Genomic DNA, 20,570 nt, shown 5'->3' with positions numbered 1-20,570 from the left:
TCAGTGGTTAATAATAGAGCTTTGGGGATGTAGTATTTTGCAATGATTCTGGCGCGTATCAACTTGGCTGTCGAAACGAGCTTGGGTGGATTTGAGTTCGCCAAGCCCGTTTTCTCTGTAGTTGTGGGATGGGGGACTGCAGAGTCTTACACACGGTCTGTAAACTGCGTCAGAGACTAAAAATGTACACTTACAGGCAAAGTAATTGTAATAAGACTGAAATAATGATAATAATAATAGAAGAAGAAGAAGAAATTTCTTTTGCACTCTAGGCGTCAAAAGCTTAGTAAACCTAGCTTCATTATTAACAGCAACAACAACAACAGTAATAATAATCAACCAATTTTGAATATGACATCTTCACTTCAGAACTCCCCATGTACAGATAAAATGACTGACAGCGACTGAGCAGAGAAATGCAATTTTGTAGGCGACGAACTCAAGCGAGAAGATGCTTATGAAGTTAATAAAATCGTCTGACGGCGGCAAAATGATTACTAAAGACTATTTTTTTTTTTACACTGAGACGATTGGCCACTCCCAAGATGAAGAAAATCGTCTGGAGGTGGCAGTGATAAAAGACCAGTAATTAAGATGTCATCAGAGAGTTAATTGATGTGTGTGATGTGTGCCCACGCCATCTATTTGTGATCAAAAGAACTAAGAGAACAAACAAGCAAGAGAGAATGGACTAGGCTGGTTGCAGAGAACAGATTTAGTAAAGTAATATTTTAGTGGATGGTTTGTGGAGTATTTTATATATTTTTTTACGTATCTGTGGCTTATATTGTTTATTTTTATTTATGTATTTACTCGTGAGATTTGTTTATGATAACTGGGGAAAAAAGTGTACCTGTTTAAGGGGGTTTGCTTTCCTTACGATAAATTATAATACTCATAATTAAAAATCTACCACTGTGAGGCGCAAGAACCAGAGCTAAGGCGTAAAACAGAATGACAGCATGATAAAGGAAATCTAGAGTGCCACAAGAAATCCCTAGACTGTGCCGGGGATCGTGGTAGGGAATAATTATACGACCATAAGTGTTAGGTTGTGACGTTTTGCAGGCAGCTGTTTATTCCTCGTCAGCAGTACAAGGCTGAGTCTGCTTTCTGCTGGTAAAGAGGATAGCAGTTGCCTTCGAAATGATCAGAGTAAACTTTATTTTATTTTATTTATTTATTTATTTTTTGAGTGGGTGTTCGTCAGTTTCTCTTCATCTGACAGAAATGGACCACATCTAGATCACTAAGTTGTGGCTGCATAAAATTCGACGAGCTGAGTAATGAAATAGGGAAATAATCTCCTTGCTTACTTTTCAAACCGACTCTCTAACTATACTTGGCTCCATGCCAGGCTGAAAGGGGGTTAGGGATAGTTGTCAGGTTTAAGTAATCGCACCGCAGCATGTCCTAAGGTTCTGACACGGTTTGGAGACGGTGTAAATGAACTGTTGACCGGAAGTGTATCGGATATAGTTAACCGCACACCCACATTGCACGCAGCCTACTCCCAAAACGGCGAACGGAGTGGACCATTTTTATCCTACCACAGGAAACTCGAGCCAACCCCACTCTTTATCACGTTCACCCCCACTCACCTACTCCCAATCCACCCACACCCCACCCATCCACACACTCAAAGCAAACCACCTCCTGAGATGTGAGAGCGAGAGTTTGACATATGCAGAGGCCTATACAGTGTTAAAAAAGGGATTTCTGTTTTCAGAGAGGGACCAGCTTTTGTTCCCCGCTCCCCATTCGTCATTAAGTATTTATATGTAATGATTTTTTTTCGATTTTTTTTTAATGCTGTATAAAATGGCTGTTACGTGCATTTAGGGAGGCTCTACATATTGCCTGTGCGTCGTACAGTCAGTTCTAACTTTGTCGTGTGCCATGGGATCATTGGAATCATAATTTTTCCAGATTTGCTAATATATTTTTGAAAGTCCATCCTTTAGAAGCGCACGAACACACACACACACACACACACACACACACACACACACACACACACACACACACACACACACACACACACACACACACACACACACACACACACACACACACCTCAAACAAAATTCAACATCCTCCACACACACCACAACCCCCTTCCCCCCAAACACAAAACGCAACACCCCACCACGCACACAACACAACCCTCCCCCCCCCACATACACACAAGTCTCCCCCCCACACACACACGACATAGCTAATAAATTGTAATATGTCCCTTTAAGCACTTCACAACTTCCCCCTCCCTTCCTCCGATTCCCCAACACGAGAGCGCCTCAACAAGACTCCAACATCAACTCCAGGGTCATAAGTGCTCTGTTAAAAGTTTGTGAGCTGGTGATGACTTGTGTTGGGAACGAACTTGGAGCCAGCTCTGTCGTTGCTGCTGGATTACCGTTCTCAGGGGACGGCAACTTCTCCTGCATCTGACTTCCTTGATATAATTTCGTCTATTGAACTTATTCGTCTTATTTATCTCGTTGTTGGGGCTCGTTTGGGGGACAATCGCCTTCAGATACAGTCACGGTGCCGCCTGAATGGTTGTGTGGGTTAATAATGTGGCGGTCATAGCCAGAGAGAGAGAGAGAGAGAGAGAGAGAGAATTGGTCTTGGGGAAAAATGTACAGTCATCATCCCAGGCCCTGATAATGTAAAATGATTGACCACACATAATGTAATCAGATTTCCCCACATTGTTGTTCCGTTTGCATACACTGTTTGCCTCGTCCCCGTCAACATTGCTGGTGCCTGGGTCTTTCTGGCTCGTTAAACAGAGGCGTGACTGGTGCATTAAACATAAAATTAAATGTAACCACTCCAGTTTTCACACTTTTCACCACCCGTGTCCCTCACCACATTAAACACTGTGGGGAAAGCGGCCTCCTGTGTATAATTATTATTATTATTATTATTATTATTGTTATTATTATTTATTATTATTATTATTATTATTATTATTATTTATTTATTTTCCAACTGAAGCATATGACGAATAGAGAATGGTTCATTTATTGTTATTATTATTATTATTATTATTATTATTATTATTATTAATACTTATTATTTTATTTATTTATTTACCAGCTGAAGCATTTGACGAAGAGAATTTGCTCTTTTATTATTATTATTTTTTAAATTTATTTATTTATTTTCCAATTCAAGCATATGACGAAGAGAGAACGGCTCATTTATTGTTATTATTCTTGTTGTTGTTGTTGTTATTATTATTATTATTATTATTATTATTATTATTATTCTATCTATCTATCTATTGCCAGACGCCTCAATCCCGTTTGGGGTGGCCACAAACAAATCGCCTCCAAGTCGCCCTGTCCCCCGCCATTTCACTGCCCTGCTCCCAACTCACACCCCCCTCTCTCATATACCTCTCCACCCCATCCCTCCATCTCATCCTCGGCCTCCCCCTCCCTCTTCCCCCCTCCACCTCACTCACATACACTCTCTTCGTCAGTCTTTCACCCTCCATCCTCTCCACATGGCCAAACCACCTCAGTGTGTTCCTCATAACGCTTCCTATCACATCCACATCCACACCACAACGCTCCTTTATATCCTCATTCGTCAGCCTGTCTCTCCACGTGACTCCACAGACTCCTCTTAAATAACTCATTTCCACTGCTCTCACTCTTGACTTGTGTCCTTCCAACAATGTCCAAGCTTCACTTCCGTACGTTAGAGTTGGTATCACAATACTGTCATGTAGTAACTTTTTCACTTCCATGCTCACTTCCCTGTTTCTTATCACTGCTTTCAAGGAACCAGCAACCTTTCTTCCCTGCTGTACCCTTTCAAGCACTTCACCCTCCAAACCTCCATCCTTACTCATCACACTACCCAAATACTTAAACGTACTCACATTTTCCAATTCCTCACCATCTAACCTCGCTGTACATTCACTAACTTCACCTCTCTCAAAGGCCATCACTTTACTCTTCCCTACATTCACCTTTAGGTTCCGTTTCTTACACACTCTCTCAAACTCATCCACCAAGCCTTGCAGCTCCCCTTCGTCTTCACTCAACAACGAAGTATCATCTGCAAACAACAGTACAGGGAGTTTCCAAACACTATCCTCTCTCACCAGGGCCACTCCAACATCCACTACCCTACCTTGTACCTCTTTTATTACCCCATCCATGTACAGATTGAACAACCATTATTATTATTATTATTATTATTAATCATCGTCGCTAATTGCGCTGTGTAATGTGAGATGCAGGCTCATTGAAGCTAATATCCCTAGGCGATCCACAAATGTTCACTAAAAAATAAAAATAAAAAGGAGGAAGCATTGTTTACACTTTCGCGAATTCAGTTTAAAAAATACTATTTGGTAACGAGAGGCCCCTCCTGAACCGAACAAGATGATCAGGAGGCGCCCACAAAGAATATTGAAGTCATTTTTAAGGGTTACTAGGGATTGTTTTTCGTTTTACTCCCTGAATTCTGAGAGGGTTACTTAAGCTGAATAAAAATGTTGAATAAAGGGATTAATGGATGCTGTTTTCAATCCCTTCAAGCTGAATGAAAGCGTCTGGAAGTAGATGAATGGATAGCCTCCGGTCCATTCAGTGAGGGGTGTTTTCTCAGGTGTATAAAACTGACTGGTGGTTGATAGAATGAAATAAAAGTCACGAGGCGCTGTAATTAGAGAGGTTAATTAAAATAGTCTTCAGGTAATTACAATAAAACATGGAAGATTTTCGTCGTCGCAGAATTAATTTATTTTGAAAGTTCTTGAAAAACCTGAGCAAAAGTGAAGTTGGTGAGAAGCGCGTGAGGTATATTCAGGGGAAGAACTCCGGTTATAAACGTGGCGTAAGTGTGTGTTTGTCACGCTATATTTTGCTGGCAGCGTGACGCGACGTGAGGTGGGATGAGGAGTGACAGGAGCAGTGTCAGTGGCCCCTCGTTGTAGGCACCTAGGAAAGTCAGCACCTTTCTTTTTCTTTCTCTTTGTTTCATTTCTTTTTATTCATTTATTTATTCATTTTTTTGGTTAATACCGTCAGACAGTTTCATTCAGTTAAACTTGGTAGAGGAAAAGCCTTTATTTATTTATTTATTTTATGGTACGGTTAAACTCTTCATTCGGGGTTAAATGCGGATATAATCAGCTTAGACACCGCAAAACTTTTTATCCCAGAGAGTAACACCCCACCCCATAATATCACCCCCTTCGACGTGCAGGGCCCCGAGGCGAGGTGAGTTAGTCCCAAACCTTTAACCTCTTCACCACGAGAGGGCTTTTATTGGCCGAATAAAATCGTCTGGAGGTAGGACATAAAAAATAAAAAATAAGATGTCGTGTTATGAGGGTGAATGGAGCCTTCTAAATGCATACCTATATCTATCTATCTGTCTGTCTATCTAATATTTATGTATGTGCATGTGTGTATGTACGTGCGCATGTATGTACGTATATGTCTCTCGTTGCCTACATGTAATTTTAAAAAATGAATAGGTAAAGAAAACTCCTTATAACATCAGTCTTCTAATTCCCAGTTTGCTTTGAGATGGAGGCTAAGAATGTGAGGGGAGGTAAAAAAGAAAAAAAAAATGAAACGAGATTTTTAAAATTGACTGTGTACTTGTTTTTGAACTTTGTCGTAACGCAAGTAAGGAATGTGAGAAGAAAAGGGAAGGAAAATGAAGCGAGACCGAACAGCCAGCGTGTCGAGAGTAGGAAGAGCTTATCGTAATCTTTAATCAGTGGCTGTCAGCAGGGGGTGGTGGCGAGATAGTGGCGCTCAGGTGATGGAGGGGATAAGGGAGAACAATGCCTCTGTGTAGGGCAAATATAAGCAGAAGCAGAGATATGGTGTGTTGACGAAGGATGTGTCATTTTATCTCTGTTTACCATTTTGTGTGTGTGTGTGTGTGTGTGTGTGTGTGTGTGTGTGTGTGTGTGTGTGTGTGTGTGTGTGTGTGTGTGTGTGTCAAGCTGAAGGGGAAGAATCCAAAGCTGGGAGCCTACCAGTATTTTCTCTTCCAAAGAAGGTTGATACACAAAGTTAGAATAATTCTTGGACATATTACGGTAAAATAATAATAATAATAATAAATAATAATAATAATAATAATAATAATAATAATAATAAATAATAATGATGATGATAATGATAATGATGGTGGTGATGATGTTGATGATGATGAATTCGTAGGGAGAAAAGAAGGCAAATTGCAGAGTTTACGAAATGCATACGGTACTAAGAAGACTGAGAACACCTGTCACCTCTTGAATTAGTAGGCTGAACGGAATATGGGAGGATGTGTGTAGTTAGGCCAGTAATTTGTATCAGCCATAATGGAATAGAGATGCACACACACACACACACACACACACACACACACACACACACACACACACACACACACACACACACACACACACACACACACAGCACAGCCTCACCTCAGACTAATTTTCACCTGCCCAAAGAATCATTAGTCTTGTCACATTCCCCACCTGAGCTCCGTTTTCACCCTCTCTCTTTTCCCCCTCCTCTCTCTTCCATTCCTCTCTTTTCCTTCTTCTCTCTTTCTCCCTCTCCTTTCTTTTCCTTTCGTCTCTTTTCCTTTTTCTCTCTTTCCACTCTCCTCTGTTTTCCCACTCTTCTGTTTCCCCCTCTCCTCTCATTTCCTTTCCTCCCCAGTTCTTCCAATTTGCATGAACAATTTTCCATCACTTTTACAAGCTTCTGTCTGCCGTTTCCTCTCATTAGGTGTATTTGTAGGTGTGTTCAGGTGTTTTATTGGCTGTGTTCGTGTAGCGGTAAGAGGGTGTAGTGGTGTTACTCCCCTCGCTTCAGTTGCTTTCCTCTTTTTCTGTTATTTTGTCTTCTTTTCACCTAATTTATGTGAGCTGTCATCTGTCGGTTTTACAGTCTTGGGTCTGTTCTATTTGCCTTCATTATGTGTATTTGTGGGTGTGTAAGTGTAAGTGTGGCGATATTTAGTAAGTAGGTGTAGTGGTTCTCTCTCTCTCTCTCTCTCTCTCTCTCTCTCTCTCTCTCTCTCTCTCTCTCTCTCTCTCTCTCTCAACTGTTCGTTCCTCTATTGTATGCAAGGAATCCCATGTCAGTTTTGCAAGCGCAGGTCTGTCCCATTTCCTCTAATTATCCGTATTTTGTAGGGGTAGCGGCAAGGGATTGTAGCCATGGTGTTCTCTTTTCTGATACTTTACTGGGTGTTCTCTTTTCTGATACTTTACTGTCATTTCCTCTAATTTTACGTTAGTTTTAGAAGCTTTAGTCTCTCATTTCCACTCATTACCTGTTTTTGTGGGTGTGTAGGTAAAATTAGCGGTAAGGGAGTGTAGCTGTGTTATCCTCATCTCACTTACTTTACTGTCCTTTCCCTTAATTTTATGAAGCTGCTTGTCATCGTCACTTTCACATGCTTTAATCGGTCTCAAATTCTCTGGCCATTATTTGTTGGTACGTAGGTGTTAATGGTGGAAAGGGAGGGTAGAAATATTATCCTCTTTTTCTCGTGCTTAGCTGCCCTTTCTTCTAATTTATGTTAAGCAGCAGCCCTTCAGTTTTACAAGCTTTGGTCTGTCTTGTCTGCCCAAATTATCCCTGATTATGTGAGAGTAGCGACAGTAGAATTTGATGTCTAGTTTCAAGCCATTTTTCTGACCTTCACAACTCCCCCTACCTTCACACTTGGTCACGTACCCATCCTCTTCGCTACCAGCCCTTGTGCCTCCTCATCGCCCATTCCTCGCTTTCTCACTTAGTCATCCCGTGTTTTTCTTGGCCCGTCAAGACCGTTCCTATCTCCAGTCCTGCATTTATATATAACCTTTTCATCATCATAATCACATCAGTTCTGCCTCATCCATACCTCTTAAGCGACCAGTCTTTCACCCTTTTATCAATAGACTTCCTCATTCTCATGTTTCACGCTACACCCCGCCTTCAGACTCACTCACATATATACCCTTTTCACCATCATAATCACATCGGTTGTGTTTTATGCGCCCATACCATTAAAGCGAATACTTCTTCACATTTATATCAAATGACTTCCTCACTTCCTCACCCATCTTTCACCGATATCTATATGGAAAGATGTCTTGGCCTTCCGCGCTTCCTTCTAGCTTGAAACTCCCTCACATTCACCTTCTCACCACCCCATTCACATCAGTTCTATCCGTGTGACTATATTACTTAAGCGCACACCCACTCACGCTTAGATCAATAAACTCCCATACTCCACACGTTTCTCAGATGTCTATATATCTTACCCCATCCAATCTGCACACTCCACATGCACTCCTCAGCACCCTCATCCCTACCACCCTCACCACTACACTCACTCTAAAACTTTTCACACTCATTCCATACTCATATCTCACACCTTTGCGGCAGTAAACCTTAATACGCCTTCAGCCCATCAGATTTCACACACGTCTATGAAAACCATTAGGAGAAATATATGAGAATTATAGTGACTTCGACCAAGGACATAATAAAAAAAAAATACGATCGCAACTAAGATTTGTCGAAAGGTGAGGGAAGGGGCGTTGAGAATCTTCCCATACAATTTATATGTACTGAAAAAATGTCTTGGGGGAAATATAACGTAAGAGTGTGTGATTCTCGGCTCAAAATGTATCTTTACAAACTTATAATTAGATCCCTGTCGTGATTGTGGATTGGATTTTGCTACTGTGCTCTCATCCCCACTCCTGCTTGTCTCACCATCCTGTCTTTCCCTCAGTACATCACATTCCCTGCCCCCCCCCCTCTCTCTCTCTCTCTCTCTCACCTAGATCCCGTTCCATCCAAGGTGAAGACGCCTCTAGACTTTACCCCTGTGCTTTCTCCACCCCGATAACGCTAACGGGGTGGGGGGGGCGTTTAAGTTGCGTTGTGTCCTCCCACACACACACACAGCAAAATATAACACGCAACCAGTCTCGCTCCTAAATGTTTGAGAGCCAAATCATGTCACAAATTCACCCCTAATCCTTTTATTCCCATCACTACCACCTCCACCTCCACCGTCCATACATCCACCTCCCTCCCTGCCAATGTCATCTCTCCGAGCCTGTTTGCATAACCTTGACCCATTTACACTAACTCCTTCAATATGATGATGTCTTTCTTCGTTTTTGCTACTCTCAGGTGTTGTTATCCAGTTTGATGGGCATTTGAAACTAGAAGGTATATATATATATATATATATATATATATATATATATATATATATATATATATATATATATACCTCCCTTTCCTTGGGGAAGCAGCCTAGGTATATATATATATATATATATATATATATATATATATATATATATATATATATATATATATATATATATAATACACACACACACACACACACACACACACACACACACACACACCATTAGGAACCACGGTCAGTTCGTAAGGTGAATGGAGGTGTCATGAAAAATTGAGAGAATAAAGTTAATCCTTTGATTACGCCGAGTTCCGTGAGCTTAATGAAATCGTCTGTCGGAAGTTGGAATGTACTGAGGTTCTAGGTGGGTTCTCTGCCGAAACGTTAATCCTGATGCTTTCTAACGTTTATTGTGCCCTGGGTCTGTCATGAGAAAAGCAGAGTCGACTGACGTTAGGCGAAATAGAGTGCAAGGTTATGTAGTTCGCAGCCAAAGAGAGAGAAAAGAAAAATGCGTCCCGGGATAGGCTGGGGTAACAAGTTCCACCTTGTCCCTGGCACCTCACCACCGTCACCCCCGTCACCTCACACCTGCAATATTGACTTTATCCTACCACCCATATCATTCTCCCCTTCCTCTTCTCTTCTCTTCCTTCTAACCACTCTCATCTTTTCCGTTTCTTCATCTCTCTCTCTCTCTCTCTTCTCATTTCTCTCATATTTCCTTTCTTCCTTCTCCTCTATCTTCCCTTATCGTAGTTCCCCTTCTTATCTTCCATCACACCTCACCACTGTCATTTGCAACCCCCCATCACCCCAGTCAGCAGCCCATCCCTACCCTAACACCCCCGCCTTAAACACACGCCCTAACACCTCTTCCTTCCCCTCCACCCCTACCCCGTATCAGCACTCCCACTTCTACCACTCCTTCACAACTTTCATCCCTATCATCCCTCCTCCCCCTCACCGCTACTACCCCTCCTCCCCTCACCACCCTTCAACTCTCCCCTTTGTTTCTCTCCCACTATCTTCCCCTCCCCCCTCTCATCCTTACCCTTACACTTCCCCCTCTCATCTTCAACCAATCTTCACCCCATTCCATTCTCTCCTCTCTTTCACACCTACCATCCCCTCCCCTTCCCCCTCTTTCACCCCTAACATTCCCCTTTCCCCCGCCTCCCTTCCCCGCCCCGCCCCGCCCCTACCCCTTTGATCACGGGACCAGTTTACTCCTTTCTGCCACAGTGCCATAAATCACTCTGATGTTAGCGTCTCACCCTTCCTTGCCCCCCGCCGCTGCTGCCTCACTGCTTGCTCCGCCCGCTTTCCTGCTTGCTTGACTGTCTGCCTCGCTGCCTTCCTCTCTGCTTGCCTCCCTGCCTCCTTCCCAACCGGTTAGCCTCCCTTCTGCCCTCTCTGCTTGTCTGCCAACCTCCCTCCCTTTTCTCCTACCACCCTACCTGCCTTCCTCCCTCTGTGCTTTCTTCCCACGCCTTCCCGGCATACCACATAGCTGCCTGCTTTACTGCCTATCTTCCTGAATTCCTGCCTGCCTTTTTGCTTGCCTTCCTGCCTACCTCTCTGTTTTCCCCAAGCATTACCTTCATCTCTCCTCTTTGCTTTCGTGCCAGTTCACCTATCTGCCTACACGCCTAACTTTGTCTCCCTCTCTCTACCTTTTTATCTCCGTATCTGCTTTCCTGCTTTTTCACCTCCCTTCCTCCTTCCTCCCCACCTGTCTTCCTGCTTTCCTCCTTGCCCTCCTGCTTACTACCCTGCCTACCTCCCTCCCTGTCTCCTAGCCTATCTGTCTCCTTGCTTCCTTACCTCCCTCCCTGCTTGCTGCCTCCCTGCCTGCCTCCCTGCTAGCCGAACTTCTTACTACCCTGCCCGTCTCCCTCCCTACATCCCTACCTGCATATCTTTCACCCTGCTTTCCTCCCTGTCTCCCTGCCTAATCCCCTGTTTGACTACTTCCCACTTGTTCTGCCTGCCTGTCTGCTTGCTTGCCTGCCTGTCTGCTTGTGTGCCGCTAGTCTGACAGTCTTTTTATGTGGGGGTTACAAATTAGTGGCGAGGCGTGAAGGGCGAGAGAGAGAGAGAGAGAGAGAGAGAGAGAGAGAGAGAGAGAGAACCAAGAGAGAAACATAAGAGAAGCGGAAGAAGTGAGAAAGAGGGAAGGGGAAACAGGAAAGAGGGGTGAGGGGAAAAGCGATAGAGCAAGGTCAGTGAAGTAAGCGGAAGAAGAGAAGGGAGGGGGAGGGAGTGGGGAGGGGAAAGGGAAGAGGAAGGGGGGAGGGTAGGGAATGGGGAAGAGAGGAGCAAGGTCTGTGAGGCAGGGGAAGAGAGGAGGAGGAGAGGAAGAGGGTACGGGAGGGAGGGGAAGGGGAGGGATGAGGGGCAGAGGGTAGGAATAGGAAGGGAAGGGAAGAGGATGATGGAAAGGATAAGAATAAGACACCAAGGAAAGGGAGAGGGAGAAGAGAGAAGAAGGGAAGAGGAGGAGGAGGAGGAAAAAAGGGTGAGGGGATGGAAATGAGAGAGAGGGGACTAGTAGGGGAATGGGACAGTGAGGAAGGAGGGAGGGAGGAGGAATTCATGAGAGAGATTGGATGGTGAAAGCAAAAGCAGTGAACATTAAAATAAGTTAAAGAGGAAATGGGCGTGGGAAGAGGAGGGAAGGGAAGGGATGGGAAAGAAAGGAAAGTGAGCTAGAGACAGTGAGGGAGGAGACAGGGTAGGAAGAAGTGAGAGAAACTGGAAGATGAAATAACAATAAACAGGAAATAAAAAGGAACGTGAAAGAGGAAAGATGAGGGGAATACTTGGAAAGAGAATGGGGGAAATATATAAAAGATGGTAAAAGAAAAAACAAAAAAGAATGAGATAAACAGAAAAAGGAGAGTAAGGGAGGGTGGAAGGGGAGGGAAGGGGAGAAAATAGTGAGAGAAGGAGAGAGGTAAATATAGAATGGAGATAGTGAAAACAATGAACAAGGGTGAAAGAGAACAGAAAATGCAGGAGGGAAGGGAAGACTTGAGAGAACGGAGGAGGTATCTAAAAACGGAAGAAAGCAAACATATGGAACAAAGGAGAGAGAGAGAGAGAGAGAGAGAGAGAGAATAAATCAGAAGCATTTAGAGAGTGCATACCTCCGCCAACGCCAATAAAGTATAGGATTCATGTCTGTAATTTATCTTTACTGCCAGACGGAAACGTTTATGATCTCACATAATGTCAGTTAATTCTGTTGTCATAGTCTGCCCTGTTACTGAGTCTCTGAGATCGCATACCTCCACGGACGCCAACGAATTTCATTATTTATTCCAGCATGCGGACCCACCTCAAAAGCTAATCAGATCTTCCTTAACCCACCGCCCACGCATCCACCAGATTTTTTTGACATCCGAGAACAGTTTTTTGAGATACCTTGTACACAGACAGACAGGCAGACGAGTGAATACATAACCTCTTCCAACTTATTTGGCTAAGGTAAAGATTAAAGAGGAGGGAGAAGCGAGATAGAGAGAAGGGAAGAACGGGATAGGAGCAAAAGGAAAAGGCACAGGAGCAAGGTCAGTAGGGCAGAGGAAGGCAGGAAGGGAGGGGGAGGGAGAAGGGAGGAGTGGGGAGTTGAAAAGGTGAGGAGGAAGGGAAGAGGAATGGGAGAGGGTACGAAAGTGAGTGTGTCTGGGGGAAGGGAGGAGGGAGGAGAACAGGGAGTGGAGGAGGAGGGGAAGAGGATAAATGAGAGAGGGGAAGGGGAAGGGATGATAGAGAGAAGGGGTAAGGATAAAAAATATGAGGAAGGAGAGAAGAAGAGGTCGAGGGGGAGAGGGAGAAGGAGGGAAAGAGAGGAGGGGAGAAGGGAGAGGAAGAGGGTAGGGGAAAAGGGGAGGGAAAAGGTGAGGAATGGTAGGGATGAGAAACAGTGAGGAAGGATGGAAGGGGAGGAATTAGTGAGAGTAATTGGGTGGTGACAGCAAAATCAACAAACAGTGAATAAGTAAATATGGAAAGGGGAGAGGATGGGAAAAAGGAGTGTGGGGAAGGGCAGGGGAAGGGGAGGGGAAGGGAGGGGATGACAGAGAGGAAAGGTGGGGGTTAGAGACATTGAGAGAGGAGATGGGGTATAAAAAGGGAGTGATTAAGGGATGAAGACAACAGTACACAAGAAATTACCAGCAAAGTTAAAGAGAAAAATGGGTTGGAAAGGGAAAGAGAAAGAACAGGAGAGAGAAGAGTTAGAGAGAGAGAGAGAGAGAGAGAGAGAGGGAAGTAAATGAAACTGGTAAAGAGAGAGAGAGGAAAAAAAAACTGATAGAGAAAGGGACGTGTGTGGAAGATTGAAAACATCGGGTGAGAGAGAGAGGGGGGGGGGAAGAAGGGGTAGGTATAAATTAAAATCCGTGAAGCAGGAACAATAAAATAGGAAGAATTAAAGGGGGAGAGACGGAGGGAGGAAGGGGAGAAGAATGGATGATGGGGAGGGGGTGATAAGAGGGAGAAATTATGGGGTGGGAGAGTAAATGAGGGACTAAATGGAGTGATGGAAGATAGGATAGGGGATGATGGAGGGGGTGGAGAGGCGGTGGAGGACAGGGAAATAGAAGAGAGATAGATTAAGAAAAGTGGGAATAGTGGGATTAAGAGAGAGAGGAACATGAAAGAAGAAAAAATTTACAATAGCACTTCCAAAAATAAAAATGTAGTTCATTGTAAAGCCTCACCCTAGAGCAGAAAAAAAAAATGGCTGTGGTGGAGGAGGAGAAAATCGAGACGAACTTTGAGGGAAATAAATTCTCTAAAAAGCCTGAACAAATGATACCCCACACTAACTTGACACCTTGAGCCGTAGTCTGGGTGGCATGAGAGGCTTCGTAGCACATCTCCCTTAACGATTAATTTAGCAGATCACTCACCAACACTTCCGTGTTTACTCTTTGTGTCTTTTATCATCGACAACTTTGCATCAGAAATATGAAAGAGGAGAGTGAATCGAATAATATTAGCCATTTTCACGAAGACAAGGATGCCACCGTAAATCAAAGAAGACAAGCAGAGGTAATTCAGACCCGCAATTATCATCACTCAGAGTCGCCAAGTAACGAGTCTTGTACGTCATATTATTGGTGCGATATACCCAGTTACTCTAAGTTATTCATCCCACCACTTGATTTTGTCGCATTCGGGAAAACTGTTGGCACCAGTCTTTCAAGTACATGCAAGCCGCCAATCAGCCCCCCCCCCCCTTTTTTTTTTTTTTTCACTAACAGTAGTGTTTGAGAGTTTCATGCTTGGGGTCCAGTAGCGTGATGCCATTCCAGTTTAGAGTCAGTAGGATCAGAATCTCCTTTGTCATCGAGTCACTGCACACCACACACTCGCCTCCTGCCGTCCCGGAAAAGTACTGTACTGTTAAGAGCTTGCCTACTCACACGCATCCTACTGGGGCGTCTCACAAGGCAAAAGTTACTAGTCAATCCCCTGTCAGTATTGCGTCTTGTTTTGTATATTTCCCATTACTTCCTACTTGTGATTTTGTGCCGTGGGCTGTATGTCATATAAAACTGTTTCCTGTAACACCTTCTATCGTCAAGACTGGAAGGGAAGTGTCGGTGAACTGTTGATCGTGGCTGTCCACTGATATCCATCCCCCTGTTTCTTCCTGTCTCCCGTTGAACCGTCATGTGTCCTACCATCCCTTGCGTAACTACCCATGAACATCCACGGATACTTAACTTGGCAACCCTTTCACCCCTGCTGAAATAATCGCCTGGGAGTGGCAAGCATAAATCGGAAAAGACTCCATCGTATTGAAAGGAAAATAACGAGGACTTAGAATGAGTTTGTTCAATCTAAAGTACACACACACACACACACACACACACACACACACACACACACACACACACACACACACACACACACACACACACACACACACACACACACACACACACACACACACACACACACACACACACACACGTACCGTTTATATTCCGTAAATAATGTACTGTGTGAGTAAGTGATTATAAACAAATAAATCTACACACATCATCTTTCCACAAACAGGTGTTGTTCTTGATGCTCTTGTGACCCTAGGTTTATGTGAAACGTGAACCTGGTGGACTCCAGGCTGAAATTTTGTTCTGCAGCCCACCATCCTCTTTAAGGGAAATAGGAAGTTGAGGGGCGTTTGTAAAACTGGGCAGTGGAGCCTCCTAGTTGTATCGGCACCACCACGTGAAGGTTTCCCTCTCCAGCACGAATAAATGCAATAATTAGAATCACAGCTATAGAGGAAAAATGTCTTATCCCCCGCATCATCACCTTATATTCATAGCAGCCGTGTGGAGTGTGTACATATAAACTACCGTCACATATATCCCCTAATGTGTATAATACGTTGCCCTTATGCCCCCATGAACGTCACACGAAATGCTTGGGGAGTTATGAAGGAACTGTGTGTGTGTGTGTGTGTGTGTGTGTGTGTGTGTGTGTGTGTGCGTGCGTGCGTGCGTGCGTGCGTGAGTGCGCGCGCGTAAAGTTCCCTTGTTGGGACCATAATGCGTCGTATAAACCACACACACACACACACACACACACACACACACACACACACACACACACACACACACACACACACACACACACACACACACACACACACACACACACTTTGCAGAGAGAGAGAGAAAGAGAGGCGTTGCACGTCTTAAAGTAGTTCCTGAAACATGAGAAAGTGTGGGGAAGGGGAGGGAGGGGGGAGGATTTGGGAATGGAGGGAAGGAGGAGGAAGTAAAGAGGGAGGAATGTACTCTGAAAGGGAGGGGAGGCAATATGGGGAGGAAAGGATAGGGGAGAGAAAGAAGTGTGATCATAAGAGAGGGAAAGGGAGGAGGGGAAGTAGGGGAAAGGGAGGAGGGGAAGTAGGGGAAAGGGAAAGGGAGAGGGAGAGGGGTAAGGAGGGGTTGCAGGAGGGCAAAGGGGTAGGGGACAGAAAAGGGGAGAGGGGAAGAGGAACGGGAGGGGAGAGAGGGGAGATGATGAAGGGACAAAGATAGAAATAGTTTAGACAAAGACTGTGATACGTGAAGAGAGAGAGAGAGAGAGAGAGAGAGAGAGAGACACACACACACACACACACACACACACACACACACACACACACACACACACACACACACACACACACACACACATCACGCCCCGACCAAAAGGCTTTAATTAATCCATAAAAAACAATTAACTCTATGAGGGTCAAAATGAATAGGCGTGGAAAATATGACAGGTGTTTTGTTGTTGTTGTTTTGCTTGTGTGTGTGTGTGTGTGTGTGTGTGTGTGTGTGTGTGTGTGTGTGTGTGTGTGTGTGTGTGTGTGTGTGTGTGTGTGTGTGTGTGTGTGTGTGTGTGTGTGTGTGTGTGTGTGTGTGTGTGTGTGTGTGTGTGTGTGTGTGAAACCAGGTGCGTCTGTCCCCACGGTTGGTCCTCACTTAGTCCACAGTCACCTGCCCTTACTAATTAACGTTTCACCTTTCAACCACCCCTACCACTTCACTCCCTCCTTCTCCCACTCGTCTGTTTATCAGTCACCCACGCTTGTCCTTCCTTGGTTCCCTCTCATTTTTCTGCCCCATTTTTCCCTCACTCACCCATCTGTCTCCGCTTAACCAGCTCCTCTTACTTATCCTGCTCACCGACTCACCCACATGTTTTGTCTCTCCTTAATCAACCTTAATTCACTCATATCGCCTTCTTCCTTTTCCTGTTTTCATCATCTTTTTACATTATTTTCTCCCCATTCACCCATCCCTATTCCCTATATTAACCCACCTCTCCTGTCTCACTTTCCACCGTTCCTTATTCTTCCCACTCTCCCACTTTTCCCCTCCCCACTCACCCTTCTCCCTATTCTCTCACCGTCCTTTCCCCCTCCCACACCCTCTCTCCCCTCGTCCTTTCTTCTCCCCCTCTCGCATCTAGCTCTCCTTCACCCTTCCCCTCTCTCTTCCCTTTTTCTCCTCCTTCCCTTTCCGTCCCCCTATTCCCTTCCCCATCTCTCCCTTTATCCCCATTATGCTGTTCCACTGTGATACTAATTGCTTTCATCTTTTGTAGTAAATTGGTAGTCATTAATTTTCCAGTAGAGTTAGTGTGATATCTGATGGAATTTGTTATTGGGATATGTTGGTTGATAATTCATTGGGGAGACGGGGTATGGATAACGGGGATAGGGGTGAGGGGTGAATAAAGGGGGGAGAGGGTTGAGGGGAATTGAGGTGAGGGGAGTATGGGGAGGAAGAGGAGAGTGGGCTGGGCGTCGCGGAGTTAAAGGGAGAAGAGAAAAGAGGAGGGATGGAATGGATGTTCGGGAATGAGGAGGAGGGGGAAAGGAAAGGACATTGGGTGTTGGAGGAATGTGGGGGGAATAGAAAGAAAGAGGGGAGAGTAGAGGGAGTTGGAGGTTGGAGGTGTGAAGGGACAATGGGAAGGGGAAGGGAGGGAAGGGGAGTAGGAGTAGGTGGAGGGAGTGAGTGTTTGCTTTGATCTTGATAATACTGTTTGTTGTGTTAGTTGTCTCTGTGTTTGTTTTTCTCATTTCTGCTCTTGTTGTTTTGTTGATGGTAGTAATGGAAGTGGTAATGGGAGTGATTATGGGAGTTTTTTTTCTTGTTTTTCTCTGACTTCCCTTGATGATGGTGATGATGATGATGATGATGATGATGTTTTGTTTTCCTTTAGCTTATCTTAATGGTGGTGGTGATGATAATGATGATGATGATGATGATTATGGTAGTTGTTGTGGTTACTGTCATTTTTTCTTTCTCTTTTTCCCCAGGTAAACAAAATCCCAGTAACCCTTTCAGTACGATGGCAGTTTTTTTTCTTCATACGCCAGACGATTTTATTCAGGTTGGAAGCGAATGTATACTGAAGAAGTTAGGATTCTCACACACACATACACACACACACACACACACACACACACACACACACACACACACACACACACACACACACACAGTCTCACCTTTTCGAACGCACCTGAATTAATTTTCGTGTTAGCCATCTCCAACACACAGCATATCTCACACTGATAAAATTTTCCGACCTACATTTTGTGAAGTATTTGCCTCTTGAAGTATAAAAGCACTGTTTGGTTCGGCAAGATTTAGCGTGAGATGTGACTTTGCTTGTAGTGTGTGTGTGTGTGTGTGTGTGTGTGTGTGTGTGTGTGTGTGTGTGGCTTCTGCGCATTTTAGTCAGTGGTGAAAGTTTGATCTGATATTATGTCCCACTTTTGCAGCGATGAGTAACTGGCTTTTGCAGAGCGTGATTCCGTTTATATTGTGTGCTCCGTTTTTTCTTTTTTTCTTTTTTGTGGCATTTGATTTTTGTGTTTGGTGTTTATTCCATGTGTTTGGATTGTGGTTCATGTTCTCATCTGTGTGGTTCTTGTTTGGTATTTGGTTTTGTGTGTGGTACGTTGGTTTGGTGTGTGGTTGAGTTTTTTGTTTTTTTTGTGTGTGTGTGGTTCTTGGATGGCATGTGTAGTTTTTGTGTGTGGATTGTTTGTATACTGTTTGGTTAGTGTGTTTTGTGATTTGTGGTGTTTGCTCCATGGATACTTTGTGTGTGGTCTGTGTTTGTGGTGTGTGGCCCGTGTTTTTTCGTCCGTGTTTTTGATTTGGGCAGGTGGTGTGGACGTGTGTGGTGTGTCCTTCATGTGTGCGGTGTTTGATCAGTGTATATGTGATGTACAGTATGATCAGGCAATGTACGTGATCATTTTATTGTGTCCTTTTTCTGGTACGTACTCGTGGTGTGTGGTGTGGAGGTGTGTGTGTGGTCTGTGTATCTGAGACCTAGCCCATGTCTGTAGCCCTTGTCCGTGGCCTGTAATCAGGTGGTGTGTGGTCTAGGCCTTGTAGAACGTGTGGAAGCTAGACATCTGGTGTGTGTTAAGGGGGATGGTGAGGAAGTGGCAGGGACAGGGCAAAGGGAGCCTGGGATGAGAGTGACGATGGTATCAGGTAGTGCCGAGAGAGAGAGAGAGAGAGAGAGAGAGAGAGAGAATCTTTTTGTCTGTCTGTCTATGTGTGTGTGTTTGAGTCTGTGTTTGCTCTGTGTTTGTCTCGTTTGTTTCGCCCATATATCTCTTCTATCAGTCTGTGCTTCTCTGTTTGTTAGGGTGTGGGGTATGTTATGAGAGAGAGCGATTGGGTGCTTCAGGGAGTGAGTGCACGAGTGGGATGGGGGTAGGGGGACCAGGGGGACCTTAGTTGCAATTGTGTGTGTGTGTGTGTGTGTGTGTGTGTGTGTGTGTGTGTGTGTGTGTGTGTCTGTGTGTCTGTGTGTGTCAGGATTTCGCGTTGATGTCATCGCATAGAAAAGGGATTAACTACCTCAGAAACCACTAGCAAAGACCCCAAAACGATTCCCAGAAGGCCATCAGCAGTTTGTTAGTGTGGTCTGGTTAAAGTGTTGTGTATGATTCGCTGAACCAACAGAATTTCTTACTAACTCTTGTTGTTTGAGGGTTCCCTGTACGCGTCTTGTCTTGGGGATTCTGTCAGAGGTTGGGGGGAGAGAGGGGGAGGGAGGGAGAGAGTGGGGTGGGGGAAGAAGGGGGAAGAGAGAGATGGGAAGGGAAGATAGGAGAAAACAGGGTAGTGAGAGAGTTGCTGTTGGGTTAGTGCGTGTGTGTGTGTGTGTGTGTGTGTGTGTGTGTGTGTGTGTGTGTGTGTGTGTGTGTGTGTGTGTGTGTGTGAGAGAGAGAGAGAGAGAGAGAGAGAGAGAGCACTGAACTGACTTTTATCTCTCTTTTTCGCCCTCGCTTTTATCGTTTGTGTCATCTTGGCGTCTTACTCAGCTGGCTTCTGTCTCATCCTGTTTAGTCCACCTTATGTTTTTCTTCATTCTTGTTGGTGTCCCTCCCTGTCTTTCCTCTATCACTTGACGTAGATATTCCTCCTTATCTACATATTCTTCTTTATTCCTCCTAATCAACCTTTTCTTCCCTCTTTACCTGTTCCTCTTTACCGTAAAATTCTTCCCTACCTTGCTATTCCCTCTCCCTCCTCCCTCTGTATTCTTACTTATCTACATCTACCAACCTTAACAATTTTTCTCATACCCCTTCCTACCAAGCTGCTCTATCCCTATCATTCCACCTCTTTCTGATTCCCTTTCCATTTCTTTTCTTCTTTGTAATCGTCCCCCTCACTCTGTACTACCGTAATCCCTTCTCTCTTTCCCAGTACTTCTTTCTCTGTACCTTCTGTCTCGTTTCTAAATCTGTCTCCCTCAGTCTCCTTTCTTTCTCATCGCCCAGTCTTTCTCGGCCTGTTCGTTTTATCACC

Source organism: Coenobita brevimanus, chromosome 94, assembly GCF_032717465.1.
Source record: "Coenobita brevimanus isolate Jiangsu-jjx chromosome 94, ASM3271746v2, whole genome shotgun sequence".
NCBI classification, from domain to species: Eukaryota; Metazoa; Arthropoda; class Malacostraca; order Decapoda; family Coenobitidae; genus Coenobita; species Coenobita brevimanus.
The sequence above is the reverse complement of the archived record's forward strand: the minus strand, read 5'-3'. Positions refer to the sequence as shown.